Raw genomic sequence first — 15,105 nt, 5'->3', positions numbered from 1 at the left:
CGCCAGCACATTCCTGCAGACAGGTGACAGGAGGCGCAGGTGTCATTTCCCCTTGATGGTGGCACATTCGTGTAGATTTATGAGATTTATTGTCCATTGTGAAGAAGCTATAGTTGCCCAAACTATAAGCTACTGATCATTTTAATGTAACTAGGAGTCAAACAAGTACTTAAAAAATGAAAATACAAGTTTGTTCTGAAAATTACTACAGTATATATAAAAAAATAAATATTTAAGGGGCAATATATATTTAATTTTATTAATATAATTTCGTTCATTTTAATGAATGAGTTCGAACAGGAGAGTCACACAGTACAGAGCAATGCGACCATTTGAGCTTATAAAACTTAAACTTTGTTATTATTTTTTTTTTTAAATGAGCGATCGTTTCGCTTAATAAGACCCTTATTCATCGTCTGGTGTTGTTTAAAGCCCTTTGTAGCTGCACTGAAAGTGTCTTTTGGACCTTGAACCGTTTGGTTCCCATTGAAGTCCATTATATGGAGAAAATCCTGGAATGTTTTCATCAAAAACCTTAATTTCTTTTCAAAATATTAGTAAATTATCAGCAAAAGTTTTTTTAAAAGTGAACTACTCCTTTAAATAAGTAGTACTATCTTGCAACTCAAAGCCATTACCTGTTGTAAAATGGCCTTGGAGGACGTCAGTATTTATTTTGTATTGAACATAAACCTTTTGCTCACAGAAGTGCAGAAGCTCTGGAGTATATAGAGGACTAGGAATGTCTCCTTAAAAATTAAAATAATTATCAATGATTTCATTGAAATGAATGTTATGGGGGCTTGGGGTTGCAATCGGGGTAAACATGCGGATTCTCTGTGCAGATGTATTCTGAAAAGTTACTGAGAATCAATAAAAACTGTTAATCAGAAAAATAAATAAATGTTAAATGCAAAATTAAAATAACAGTTTATAAAGCATTTGCACATTGGGTCATTCCATGTCAGAACAATCAATGTTTCAAAGGATTTTTGGCCTAAATATTTTAGCTGTTGACCTCTGTTTAAGTTGACACGGAATGACCCATTTGCTCTTTTTGCCAAATGCTTTTCTTTATGTTTTTTTCCAGTTGAATTTAAAAAAAAAAACATTGGACAGTGTTATTTTATTGATAAATTGAACTAATTTGTATACAACTTTTGGGGTAGCTTGTTACTGGAAAAGTTGTACTACTGTCACGCTTCTGAAAATCATTTTGAGGTTAATTGCATCACTAATTTGAATTAGTTTCTCCCAGTACTGGATCATTCCCATTTCTTTTGGCTTGGGAGGGCGGTTCAGGAGACCTGGCGCCCTGCTGGGAGCGGAGAGACAGGGTCTCTCATATATCTGCCCCCCACATCTGTCCCTCCCCGTCTCCGGTGTCTCCTGGAGCCTCTCTATTACATCACTGACCTGGTTTGGAGAAATTTCCCCCCTCATCTTCAGCCCCTTCAAAGCCTTGACCCGCAGAGCCCTGTCTCATGCTGGACACTTCATTTTTTGGGGGCTGCTTTTACCGAGTCTTTGTTTAATATTATTGACTTGTAGGAGAGCATCTCAACTTGTTTTAGCCAGGGTTTAATGCATCTCTCATCTCAGTCGGTAGGGCATCATTTAATCTTAGCGTTCAGATGAAAGCCTGGCAGTTCATTGAGTTCCTGTAGCTCAGATGGTAGAGCATGGCGCTAGCAATGTCAGGGTCATGGGTTTGATTTCCAGTGACTTAGGATAAATTTGTCTGCCAAATCTCAACAACATCAAGCATGTCATTCCACGTCAAATCCACGTCAACCAAAGTTTCATTGGTTTTTAACTACTCAAGATTTACACATGGAACTACATTAAAGGAGTAGTTCACTTTTCAAAATAAAAACGAATCTTTTTCGAGTCATTTCGTTCGTTGAATCAACCAAATGACTCAAAAAGATTAGTTCAATTTGATGAACGAGTTCGAACAGGAGAGTCACGAGCAGAACAGAGCAAGGCGAGCGTTTGAGCTTATAAAACTTAAACATGTAATTTATTTTTGAAATGAGCGATCGTTTCGCTAGATAAGACCCTTATTCATCGTCTGGTGTCGTTTAAAGCCCTTTGAAGCTGCATTGAAACTCTCATTTGGACCTTGAACCGTTTGGTTCCCATTGAAGTCCATTATATGGAGAAAAATCTTGGAATGTTTTCATGACATGGGGGTAAGTAAATTATCAGCTAAAGTGATTTTAAAAGTGAACTACTCCTTTAAAGACCCACAAGTGCTTTGAAACATGCAGCATTGTTCAATGTGTGAGACCAGGAATTTTTTTTTAAATAGCCAATAGCGTTTCGTTTATATACACAGCTCGGCCAGAGCCGTTGAGCTCGGTAAAGTTTCCTTCTAATCTTTAACTATTGTAATCTCCTCCATTTCACTTTAAAATATAATATCTGTGCAGGATTCAGATGGGTTCGATACGTTTTCTGGTATGCTTGACTCACACACATCATGATCCGCTCTGTGATGTCATGTCTCTGGACTGAGACTGTGTGTGTGCTGCGGCGGTTCACGTGACACTTACATGAAACCTGACTTCATTCGCCCCAATGGAAAGCATATTTACACTGTCTGAATCGTTCCCTATCCCCTATATAGTGCACTTGTGCCATTCACCATGTATAAAATAGAAAATGTGTGAACAGCTTCAGCGTCTATTTATAATGTAGGGGGCGGGACACTTTAGATTCTAAAGAGCATTTGATTGGCCAGAAAATCTGATGAGAAGCGGAAGTGGAGAGTGATGCCATCAAAAACATTGATATTGGTGTAAGTTTCGAATACTTATATCTTCTTAATGTGAATGTTGTCATTTGTTTTGAACATATTCATACTAATATGTTGTGATTAGGGTTGGGTATCGAGAATCGAGTATCGATTGGAACCGAGACTAACTTTTAGTTTTTCCCGGAATCGTTCAAAAGTTAAAATTTCGATTCCTAGTTTCGATATTCACAGTCCGCCGAGCGGAAGAAGAAACCGCTGAACAACACCAACGAAGAAGCGTCTACCGGAAGTGTTGGCATAACCACGCGAGTCGAACATGAGTACCTTATGTCGGCGATCCAAAATGTGGCTTCACTTTTCTAAAAATAACGAAATCTCGGCAAAATGCAAAATTTGTGACAAAAGGAGTATTTTTACAGAAGGAGTATTTCCTTCAGAAAGGCCGTTGGTTAGCAAGGTTAGCTAAACTTTTTGACCCTGCCTCTTAAAAAAATCGGAATCGAGAATCGTTAGGAACCGGAATCGAAACAAGGAATCGGAATCAGAATCGTTCAAATTCAAACGATACCCAACCCTAGTTGTGATGTCATCAAAAACTGTCTGATCAGGCAATAAACTTAAATTTTGACGTCATGGACTATAAATTCTCCAATTTTCTAGGATTGAAATATAGGGCTTTAGAAATAAATATACCAAAAGGAAAGTTTAAGAACCAGAATTTAAAAGGATATTAATTTAGATAGGTCTTTTTAGGCGTTTCAGGCGGAATTTGCAGGGCTTATAAATGGTTTAATACTTGAGTCACAGTCTTGGGAACTTTTGATTTATTTATTTTTTGAACTAGACTAGAGCATCAGACTTTTAATCTGAGGGTTCAGATGAAAGCCAGGCAGTTCATTGAGTTCCTTTAGCTCAGATGGTAGAGCTGGTGCCAGCAACGCCAAGGTCATGGGTTTGATTTCCAGTCGCTTAGGATAAAATTGTCTGGCCAATTTGAAAATGTTGGCCCTACCAAATCTCAACAACATCAAGCGTATTCAGTGCTATTGGTGCAGTGGGATCTCCTTGCTTTGGCAGTGACCAATGTTGGCAGTGGCAAGCTGCAGTCCTGCTCGAATCTGATCCAAACCAATTTTCCTCAGCAAGCACAAAGCCACGTTTCACAGACACTAATTGTTATGCACAAGCATTTCCCCACCTGCACTTAAGTGACTAATGGAACAAGAAAGTGGAGGCAGAACTGTTTGTAATTACCGAAGGTATTATTGAAGGGAACCCATTATATTGCAAATGTTTATGGTTGTGTGGCACTCCTGAGATTTAGATGAGCTTCCCGTTGATGTCCTTCCTAAATAGTTTCCCATTATCCTGGAAAACCACAGCAACCTGTAAATATCAGGGATTTCAAAATTATTTCCAGGCCTGGAAAAGTCATAGACATTATTAAAAAGTAAACCAAAAGCTTACACTCTTAGAAGAAAAGGTTCTATATAGAACCTTAAAAGGTTCTATCAGCGCTACGTATTTGGAACCCCTAAAAGGTTCTATGCACTCTTTAAAAAAGGGTTCCTCTGGGTTCTATATAGAACCCTGGGGTTCCATACTTGGCCAATAGAACCTTTTACCAAAAAAAGTTGGTTCTATATAGAACCATTTTGGAGTTCCAAATAAGATGGAACCATTTCTGGTTCTAAATAGAACCATTTCTTCTAAGAGTGTATGGTGAATTTGCTCAGTTCTGAAGAACGTATTAGTCTAAGTCGTTTAGTCTCACATCCAGATGTAATAATCTCATAATGCAGCTTGTTGATTTTAATGACAGAACGCAAAAATAATGTAACCTATAGGTCGAGAAAGAAACGCAGACTGTTGCTTTCCCAGCATGACACGAAAGGCATGAAGGCCTCCAAAAAAAGCCCTGCTGGGAGTGCGCAGGATTGAACCGAGGGGAGGTGGTGGTCTGAAATAAAAGCAGCTGTTCCTGAAGGCTCTCTGGATACACGTTACATTTATGGGCGCCGCTGGAGCTGGTCTCCACCAGCCTCAGGAGAACTAAGCAAAGCCAGACTGCTGGCGAGTCTGAAGACCTGCAGGACAGGCCCAATCTGTGGATCTCTAACCCTCCAGACCCACACACAGCTGGTGAGTGTGTGTGTGAGACGCTGCTTGGACCGGATAATAAGGAACGCTCAGCTTGTTACAGCCTCTGTGTGCATCATTGAATCATTTTCCTGTTGTCTCTCTGTAAAGCTGCTTTGAAACAATCTATATTGTATAAAGTGCTATATAAATACAGGCGACTTGACTTCTAATGGCATTTTAAAGGAAATATGGTGGAAAGAATGACTTTATAAGGAGTTAGTCAATGTTAGTGATTGGAAGAGACATTACTCTGGGAAATAGAGCTTGCTTTGTGATTAGAAGGAGAAGATTTGCAGGTGTTTGCCGTACAGACGAGAGTGTATCTGTTAATGATTGTTTAAGAACTTCAAGAAGAGCCTCCTCTGAGTATTGGTCCTAATTATATCATTTTTGGCTGTGTTTTTTTTTTTTTTTTTTTGTATATATATTGCTATTCATTTATACTCTAAACAATGCTGGGTTGCTTGAACCAAAATTTGGGTAAAATATGGACAAACCCAAAGCCCAAAACTTCAACTTTCACTTTCAACTGTAAGTTTTTTAACCCAACATTTGGGTTTGTCCATATTTTACCCAAATTTGGATTGAAACAACCCAGCATTTTTTAGAGTGAATTATTATTATTGCTATTATTGTTATTATTAGTATTCTTATTTATTTGTATATTATTCTTTATCATCATGATTATTATTATCATTATTACTGCTATTGTTACTATTTATTTAAAATTATTGTATTCATACACTCAAAATGCTGGGGTGTTTTAACCCATCTTTGGGTGAAATATGAACAAACTCTAAAATTAAAAATTACATTTTTAACCCAACATTTGGGTTTGTCCATTCTTGACCCAAATTAAAATGACCCAGCATTTTTTAGAGTGTATCTACTTTTATAAATTATAATTTATATGTAATATATTAGTATTATTATATCAGACACTCATAAACTATTAAAGGAAAAAGTTGTTTTCTGCTTTTTGCTATGCTAAATAAACAGCAGGTTTTTTTCTCTTGCATATATTCAAATAAGTTTGTTTGAAATCATTAGTGGTATATGCTAATAAACCCCCCTATAAATATTAAATTGAGATGAGTTTGTCTTCTAGCTTGTGTGTGTCCTGGCCATTGTAATTGTGCGGTTTGTTGAGAGATGAGCCGTTTCTTTTATCTGATTTTCGCCTCGTGGATGACAAAAATAGATAAAGACAAAACCCCTCAGACTTGCATTGAGCCATAACTACTGACCCGCAGCGGCCATAAACTGCTTAGCCTATATAGTCTTACAAGTTAGTCATCAATTTTCCTTTAAGACTGCTCCTACCTTTAAGCCAGTTACATAAAAACTTAGATGCATCTAAATTGATACCGAAAAGTAATACTGTTTGCCCCTTGGCTAACTGCTAGTTGATCATACTAGTTCTTAAAGGGATAATTGACCAAAAAATCGACAACCATCAAGTTGTTCCAAAGCTGTATCAATTTATTTCTACTGCTGAAAGGAGTAGTTAAAAGAAATTAAGGTTTTTGATGAAAACATTCCAGGATTTTTCTCCATATAATGGAATTCAATGGGGTCCAAATGGTTCAAGGTCCAAAAGACACTTTCAGTGCAAACTGCAAACTGTTAAAAGGGTTTTAAACGATTCCAGACGATGAAAAAGGGTCTTATCAAGTGAAACGATCACTCATTTAATAAATAAATAACAAAGCTTAAGTTTTATAAGCTCAAATGCTCGCCTTGCTCTGTTCTGTGACACACGTTCGTGACTCTCCTGTTCGAACTCGTTCATCAAAAAGAACGAATCTTTTTCCGAGTCATTTGGTTCATTCAACGAACGAAACGAACGAATTGACTTGGGAAAAGATTAGTTTTCCCATTGACTTCCATAATATTGAGAGAAAAAAAATACCATGGGAGTCAATGGGGTCCATCAACTGTTTGGTCATCTTTTGTGTTCAACACAAGAAAGAATTTCATACAAGTTTGGAACAACTTGAGGGTTAGTAAATAATGACAAAATTTTCATTTTTGAGTGTACTATCCCTTTAAGACACATTACATAAAGGCTGTATGTTTATGACACTGGCCCCAGAATACACTCTTAGAAGAAATGGTTCTATTTAGAACCAGAAATGGTTCCATCCCCCGCTTCATATATGGAACTCCAAAATGGTTCTAGCACCATTTTTTTTTTGGTAAAAGGTTCTATTGGCCAAGTACGGAACCCCAGGGTTCTATATAGAACCCAGAGGAACCCTTTTTTTAAGAGTGTATAGAACCTTTTAGGGGTTCCAAATACGTAGTGCTAATAGAACCTTTTAAGGTTCTATATAGAACCTTTTCTTCTAAGAGTGTATAAGAGAGCCTTGAGTGTAAACACCCCTTAGCAACGCCCTGACAACCACGCATACACTTTAGCATCATGGCAGTCAGCTTTGCTCGGGCAGATCTAGTTTCTATAGTGTTTGGGAGTAAAAGCTTTTTCATTTTGCTGTGAAATCCCATATTGAGCTGTTTATTGAATTGGTCATAAACCTGCTTTGCTTGAACCGCCAGCAATCTTCCTCCAGACTGATGTCAGACTCTAGGCTCTGTCTTAATGACGGAAAACACAAGCTTCTCATTAAGAAGTTGTTTGTCTCTTTTTCACCTGATCAATTCTGTCACTGTCTTGAAATTGCCTGTAAATTTGTTTTCTCTCTCTTTTAACCTCACTCTTTCTGCAACAAATAACAAAATTGACTTTACAAATTTAATTTCACTCTCAAAAAGTTTTTTTAAACGTGACAAACATTGAAATAGGGATTGCTTTTTATGAGAAGGCATTTCCAGGTGTTCAATGAGGCGCCACAAGCTTGTTCTTTATACTCAGAGGCATTAAAGATCACGGTGACATACACAGTTTGAAAAGTATGAGGGATTGGGGACGTCATGCAGCCATGAAGGAAAGTTGTTTCAGAAAAGCAGGAGGATTGCAAAGACTTTTTATTCAATTAAAAAAAAAAAAGGTGCACCAATTAACCTACTGTATAAGACAAATAAGTTCATTTGGTTAATTTTGATTTAATGCTGATTTTATGTTTGTACTAGTGTAGCTTTAAACGCTGAATAGCTGTTATTTGTCACCATGTGTGTTTTTATAACCGAGCAAGCTGAGATAATAAAAAAAAGGTGCTTCGCTCTTAAAATGTCAATAAGATGCATTGAGATTTATGATTCTATACTATAAATGAAAGATTTAAGAGATCAACAATTGAAGAACCACAGAAGATTCACTCATTTATTTGTTGAAACTGAATTTTACAGCTTTTTTATAGCAAAACATTTAAATCTGTGTTACATTTTATGTTGGTTTTATTAGTTGTATTTCATTTAAGAGGCCGTTTATACGACACAAATAAAAACAGAAAACTTTTTATGTGCGTTGGCTGATCATTTACACGACAGCAGTGTTTAGGGGGCTGAAAACACAAACTTTTTGAAAACGAGTTTCAAAACGAAACGATACCTTTTATTGTCATGTAAAAAAAAAAAACGCACATTTCTGAAAACAGTGATGTCATGCGTGCAATCATACCAAAACATACCAAAAATTAATTTCAAAGTGAACTATCCCTTTAAGCAACAGGACTTAGCACATAAACACTGTATTGTGGCACTTTCATGAAACCCTTCCATTTGAGTTAAATCAACACTCAGTACATCACATTGTGGATCTTCTAACTCTCTTCAGCTCTCAGAAACCCGACCCCACCAGTCACCATGGTTTAAAATAAGTTAGATTTATTTTTGCGGCTACTTGGCGCCTAGATTACTTCACTTTCCTGTCATGTGAGCTCTGGACTGTACATAACTCATTACAAGATATAGCCCCGGATTGTTGACACTTTTAAAGCGTGTGGATCCGTGCGATCTCAGACTTGGGGTGAAAGCTTTCAACCAGATAAGCATGCTTACATATGAAGAACAAGGATGTTCCATCATCTTCTCTAACACAGAGACGCATTTTAAATGCTTCGAAGCGCAAGAGTAGCTGTAACCAGGCTTATTTTGGGTGGTGGATGTCTGTGGTTGCTCATCCTTCTTGACAGGTTGATGGGTGTGCACCAACTCACCCCCCCACCCCAGCACGGCTAAAATAGACTACTCTTTACCCGGTGATGTTATGTACCGCCACCCAGGATCATGCACCATGTGACTGCTGTGCATTTTAGAAATGTCTTCTGGCTTCAGGGCTATAGGCGATAACAGCTATTTTGATACTTTGATCCGTTTTTACCTTTTTGGGGATATTTTATATATAGGACTGTATGATATAGCTCAAACTGTTTTTTATTGTTGTTGTATTTTTTCATTAATGCAATTATCTAATCAACCAATCACATGGCAGTTGCTTCAATGCATTTAGGCGTGTGGTCCTGGTCAAGACAATCTCCTGAACTCCAAACTGAATGTCAGAATTGGAAAGAAAGGTGATTTAAGCGATTTTGAGCGTGGCATGGTTGTTGGTGTCTGAGTATTTCACAATCTGCTCAGTTACTGGGATTTTCACACACAACCATTTCTAGGGTTTACAAAGAATGCTGTGAAAAGGGAAAAACATCCAGTATGCGGCAGTCCTGTGGGCGAAAATGCCTTGTTGATGCGAGAGGTCAGAGGAGAATGGGCCAACTGATTCAAGCTGATAGAAGAGCAACTTTGACTGAAATATCCACTCGTTACAAGCATTTGTGAAGCCACAACACGCACAACCTTGAGGCGGATGGGCTACAACAGCAGAAGACCCCACCGGGTACCACTCATCTCCACTACAAATAGGAAAAAGAGGCTACAATTTGCAAGAGCTCACCAAAATTGGACAGTCGAAGACTGGAAAAATGTTGCCTGGTCTGATGAGTCTCGATTTCTGTTGAGACATTCAGATGGTAGAGTCAGAATTTGGCGTAAACAGAATGAGAACATGGATCCATCATGCCTTGTTACCACTGTGCAGGCTGGTGGTGGTGGTGTAATGGTGTGGGGATTTCAGATTATCTTCGCAGATTATCTTCGTAATGATCAAATAAGCAGCAAAGGGATGCAGTGACTGTGGGACGAGTGCAGATATTGGAGTAACGCAGCTTCTCCTCTAACCACGCGACTCCCTTCTGGTATGTAATGTCCACTTTTCATTATCCCATAAATTCCTGTAAGATAAGATCAAGTACCTTCCATTTTGACTTGTTGAAAATCCTGTTTCATAGAAATATGCCACAATACTGAAGTAAACAACCCGGTCTCATCCCAAGACGTCATATAACTGACGTTTTGGGATGTCTTTTGACCATACGTCAATATTCGCCTTTTTAGGGCCTCCTTAAACGTCGGTAGATGAGGTTATGGGATCCTAACTCTACCCCAGACCTAAACCTAACCCGTCACCTAACTGACGTTTAAGGTAAAGCGTCAGTTGTATGACGGCCCGGGATCGCCATCTACCGACGTTTAAGGGGGCCCTAAAAAGGCAGATATTGACGTATGGTCAAAATACGGCCCAAGACGTCAGTTATATGACTTTTTGGGATGAGACTGTGTTAAAGTAAAAAGAGGCTGTGTTTTAGCATAATACTCAATGATCAGGCTGGAAACTGCTTGGTTGTGGACCCAAAACCCACAAGAGATGATGCATGAAACTCCTTAGTGCCCTCGAGCAAAGGACCTAACCCCAGGTTGCTCTTTGGGAGATAATAAGTGTGCTTTAAGCTTTAGATAAAAGCTTCTGCAGCATGACAAATAATTATGAAATTACTAAATTTGACACTATAGAACACACTTATGCCTAACCAAATACTGTATCTCAGTATTCAGAGCCATTAAAGCGTATATTTCATTTTTAGACCATTAAAAAAAACACTCCACCTGTCACAAGCGTTTTATTCCTCTTTATGTACCTATTTAACAAATGCTTCAGTGCCATAAATAAGTCTTAACATGGAACGAAATCGTTAAAAGTTAATGAAGAGTCCGTTTTGCTGATCGTGCGGCAGTACAGCATTTTATGATATGATCGGCCTTCTGCTTTTACTGCAACTGCAGACAGTCGCAGACCATTAGTGCACTCTATAATAGATGTTGTAAGATTATAACTGGGTGAATCTCACAAAACCCGTCAAGAAAATGACTTGGTTATTTTCCTGTCCAAAATCAAAAGAAATAAAATTAGAAATCATGTTTTGCAGAAAGAAAGTGAAGCTTATTTTTAAATAGGAGAGAATAAGATTTATTGAGCTTGATTTATTTTAGCATGTTTTACTTCCCAGTTCTATTAACAGTCATGCAAAAGAACTATTGTAATATATATTTATTTCATGACAACTCTTTGAGGGTTTAGCATGGTAATGGATATGACCATGTTAATGTGTTTGGATATGGCGGAATAGATCTGAAATGTTGCCGCTGTTGGTTGTTGCCAATTACTGTCAATAAATACACTGATTCAGCAACAGCATAACATTGCCAATGAACGTGAACCAATCAGCCTATGCCATCTAGTTGTAAATAACAATATAAATATTATCAGCTGGGTTAAGGACCCATCATCCTGCGCCATTTAGTGTTTCATGATGAAACTTGGTGTGTGTGTGTGTGTGTGTACATATGTACCTAACCCTATACACAAAATGTTGCCTGGTCTGATGAGTCTCGATTTCTGTTGAGACATTCAGATGATTTGGCGTAAACAGAATGAGAACATGGACCCATCATGTCTTGTTACCACTGTGCAGGCTGGTGGTGGTGGTGTAATGGTGTGGGGGATGTTTTCTTGGCACACTTTAGGCCTCTTAGTGCCAATTGGGCATTGTTTAAATGCCACGGCCTATCAATATGGGCCAACATTTCTAAAGAATGCTTTTTAATGCTATATATATATATATATATATATATATATGAAGAGTTCAGATGCAAAAGCCTCTAAGTGCCATTTGAAATTTTCTTCTAGAATGATCATTTTTATCAAGCTTGTATATTTAAGTTCAGTAATTTCACTTAAATGGCAATGATAATTACCTATTAATTGTTATTTAAAGGGTTAGTTCACCCAAAAATGAAAATTCTGTCAGTATTTACTCACCCTCATGTTGTTCCAACCCCGTAAGACTTTCGTTCATCTTCGGAACACAAATTAAGATATTTAAGATATTAAGATCGCTCCTGCATACAGTCCATAGGCTTCTTGAGGGACTGGCTCTTGCTGTCCCCGAAAAGTCATTAAAGACATTGTTAAAATAGTCCAAGTGACTACAGTGGCTCAATCTTAAGTTTATCAAACGACGAGAACACTTTTGTGCACAAAAACAAACAAAAATAACGACTTTATTTCAACTATTCACTTCCTTCTCCATGGGCCTGCAGTCAGTTAACGTAGTGTGATTGCGTAGAGCTACGTCACACGTAGGCTCACTATTGGCCGACGCTGGTCATGTGTGTGTGATGCGTGTGACGTACAATAACAGAAGCTTACGCTATTAAACTAGTAACCTGACTCGCGCAGAGGGAGAAATAAACGAATAGCTGAAATAAAGTCGTTATTTTTGTTGTTTTTTTGCGCACAAAAGTGTTCTCGTCGTTTGATAAACTTAAGATTGAGCCCCTGTAGTCACTTGGACTATTTTAACGATGTCTTTAATGACTTTTCGGGGACACCAAGAGCCAGTCCCTCAAGAAGTCTATGGACTAGTATACAGGAGCGATCTTAACCCCTTAACTGTCACCGTCCCGGTACCGGGACGCCTAACTTTACTTAACTATATTTCTATTAAATCCTAATCTAATTATGACAAATTATATATTTTTGGAAAGGTCTAAGACTTCTAATTAAATATTCGACCCCTGTTTTGTGTTAAAAATTATGTAGGAAGAGTAATTAATGAATTTATGACAAGAGTGCACCTAAAAAAATCTGCATCATAACAGGAGATTTGACCTTTGTCACAAAAAGTTGATGCACCCGTGCACTTTTAATCATTGAAACTTCTGTTTTTATGCTAAAAGTTCATAATAAAACATATAATCTAGTATTTTTCAATAAAAAATAAAAATTATAGTATAACATTATCCTCTAAAAATTATAATATATATGTATATATTATCCTCTAAAATATAATAACATTTTTTATCGCCTTTTTTTATTATATCACATATTTTAGTAGTTATCATAAATTAGGTATCATTTGAAAGCTTATAAACTCAGAATTCATCCCGTGAAAAGCATTTCATAATTGAACGTTGCGTTACCATAGAAACGGTACTTATTTTATGAGGCTCCTCCCCTTTTGGACATCCTTATATTTCATAATTTATGATCAAAACCTTTTCTAATCTTGACGAAACACATATTGTCAGAAAGGTCTGAGTCTCAAGGTTCCAAATTTTGTGACAAAATTGATATTTGGACAGAAATGTATTAATTTATTAAGGCAGAATGTACACAACTAAATTCAATGGAATTCACGCCTAAACAAAATCTCATGGGAACTTCAATTTTTGTGATATCAACTTCAAATTTGGAACATAACTTGGTTAGATTTATGGCTTTGATTTTATAGTAATTTTAGAGTAAAAATATTTTGGAAAATATATATTTTATATAAAATAAAAAATATATAGTACAGTATATTTGATTTACTGTGAATTAAAACTTCCATAACTTTTTCATACTTTCATTTTTTGAAGTGTTTTCACTTCAGCAATAATCTGCTGATCTTTAAAACAAGATCAAACTTGGGTATATATTCCAAGGCATTCTTGAATTACAACCATTTAAGTGTGAATAGAGCATTTAACCCCCATTCTCAAAAAGGGGGACAGTTAAGGGGTTAATATCTTAAATATCTTAATTTGTGTTCTGAAGATGAACGAAGGTCTTACAGGGTTGGAACAACATGAGGGTGAGTAAATACTGACAGAATTTTTTATTTTTGGGTGAACTATCCCTTTAAGTGAAATTACTGAACTTAAATATACAAGTTTGATTAAAATCATCATTAAAGAAGAAAATTTCAAATGGCATTTAGAGGCTTTTGCATCTGAACTCTTCATATATATAAGTATATATAGTTGTGTTTGATATGAATAAGCATAAACAATTCTTCTAGATTCTTGCACTCATCCTCATCCTGAACATATTTCATTCACTGGCATGTCATCCGATTCCCGGCTCAGACTGTCACTCTATAATGAAGACACCAAAGCATTTCCCACAATGCTGCTGTCAGCGCTGTGAATGGTTTTCCTAATAAGGAAACACAAATAAAAGCCATGCCGCATCTAATATTCATGCTTTTGCTAACACATCCAGAGCGCATTAATTTTAATTGCCATCTTCAGAAAAAGATCTTTCTTCTTTTTTTATCTTTTGAGAGTGTGCCTGATCTATTAAAAAAAATCAAAGCTACCCTTTAAACTAATATAAGCTCTGTTCCAAAAATACTGCACACACAAATACAGAGTATCATAATTTACCAGATCCAAATATTTGGTCAAATAATTTGAACTGTGTCAATTAATTTAATTTTTGGTGGATGTTTTAGTGTTTTGTTATCTGAGCTTTATAGAACAGTCTTCTGTAAGGATCCATGATGCAAGACGGATATAAGAAATAAAGAAATGCTGTCTAGGTAGATGGCTCAGAAACAAGTCAGAAACAAGTTCAATCACATGTGACAGGCTGTTAAACACCCCTCAGTCAGTTCAAATTTGAGTCCTTCAGAGTTTGGGTGGTTGTACACCCACATTAGCGCATGTTGCTTTGCCTATACATCAATATGAATGTGCTAACACAGAAGGTGGGATAAGAAGCTCGGTTCTGATGCGTAAACTGTTCAAGATGCCAACAGCTCATTACCGTAATGAGATTTTACAGCAGCCACATTTTCATATTCCACAATGTTTAGCTTAGTGATGGGCTGGCGGTGTAATTGATCTCTGTGATGCTCCTGGATGGAAGCGAGACAGCCTTAGGTTATGAAAGTTTCTCCACCGCCTCGCACCGTCTCCCATTAAGGTCTCACCTCCGGCTATGTTTAGGCTTGTTAGAAATACAGCGCGACTTCGTCCTAGAACGACTCGGAGGTGTCTGGCCTTTGAGACCGTGATGACGGATAGTCTGTTGTCTTAGCTGGAATTGCTTCCTGTGTAGATATGACCATCTGTTTGACCTT

General features: G+C 37.2%; 1 protein-coding gene across 1 annotated transcript in view; it reads left to right on the top strand.

Moving 5' to 3' along the window:
• Window positions 1-4,780: 4,780 nt before the first annotated feature.
• xirp2b (xin actin binding repeat containing 2b) overlaps window positions 4,781-15,105 on the top strand; it is a 47,235-nt gene continuing 36,910 nt past the window's right edge. Inside the window, exon 1 of the mRNA XM_039683428.2 lies at window positions 4,781-4,903. The gene's annotated coding sequence lies outside the window, so the exon portion shown is untranslated. The remainder of the gene's footprint in view (window positions 4,904-15,105) is intronic.

Source organism: Pimephales promelas, chromosome 7 (genome assembly GCF_988280905.1).
Source record: "Pimephales promelas chromosome 7, fPimPro1.hap1.1, whole genome shotgun sequence".
NCBI classification, from domain to species: Eukaryota; Metazoa; Chordata; class Actinopteri; order Cypriniformes; family Leuciscidae; genus Pimephales; species Pimephales promelas.
The sequence above is the reverse complement of the archived record's forward strand: the minus strand, read 5'-3'. Positions and strand labels throughout refer to the sequence as shown.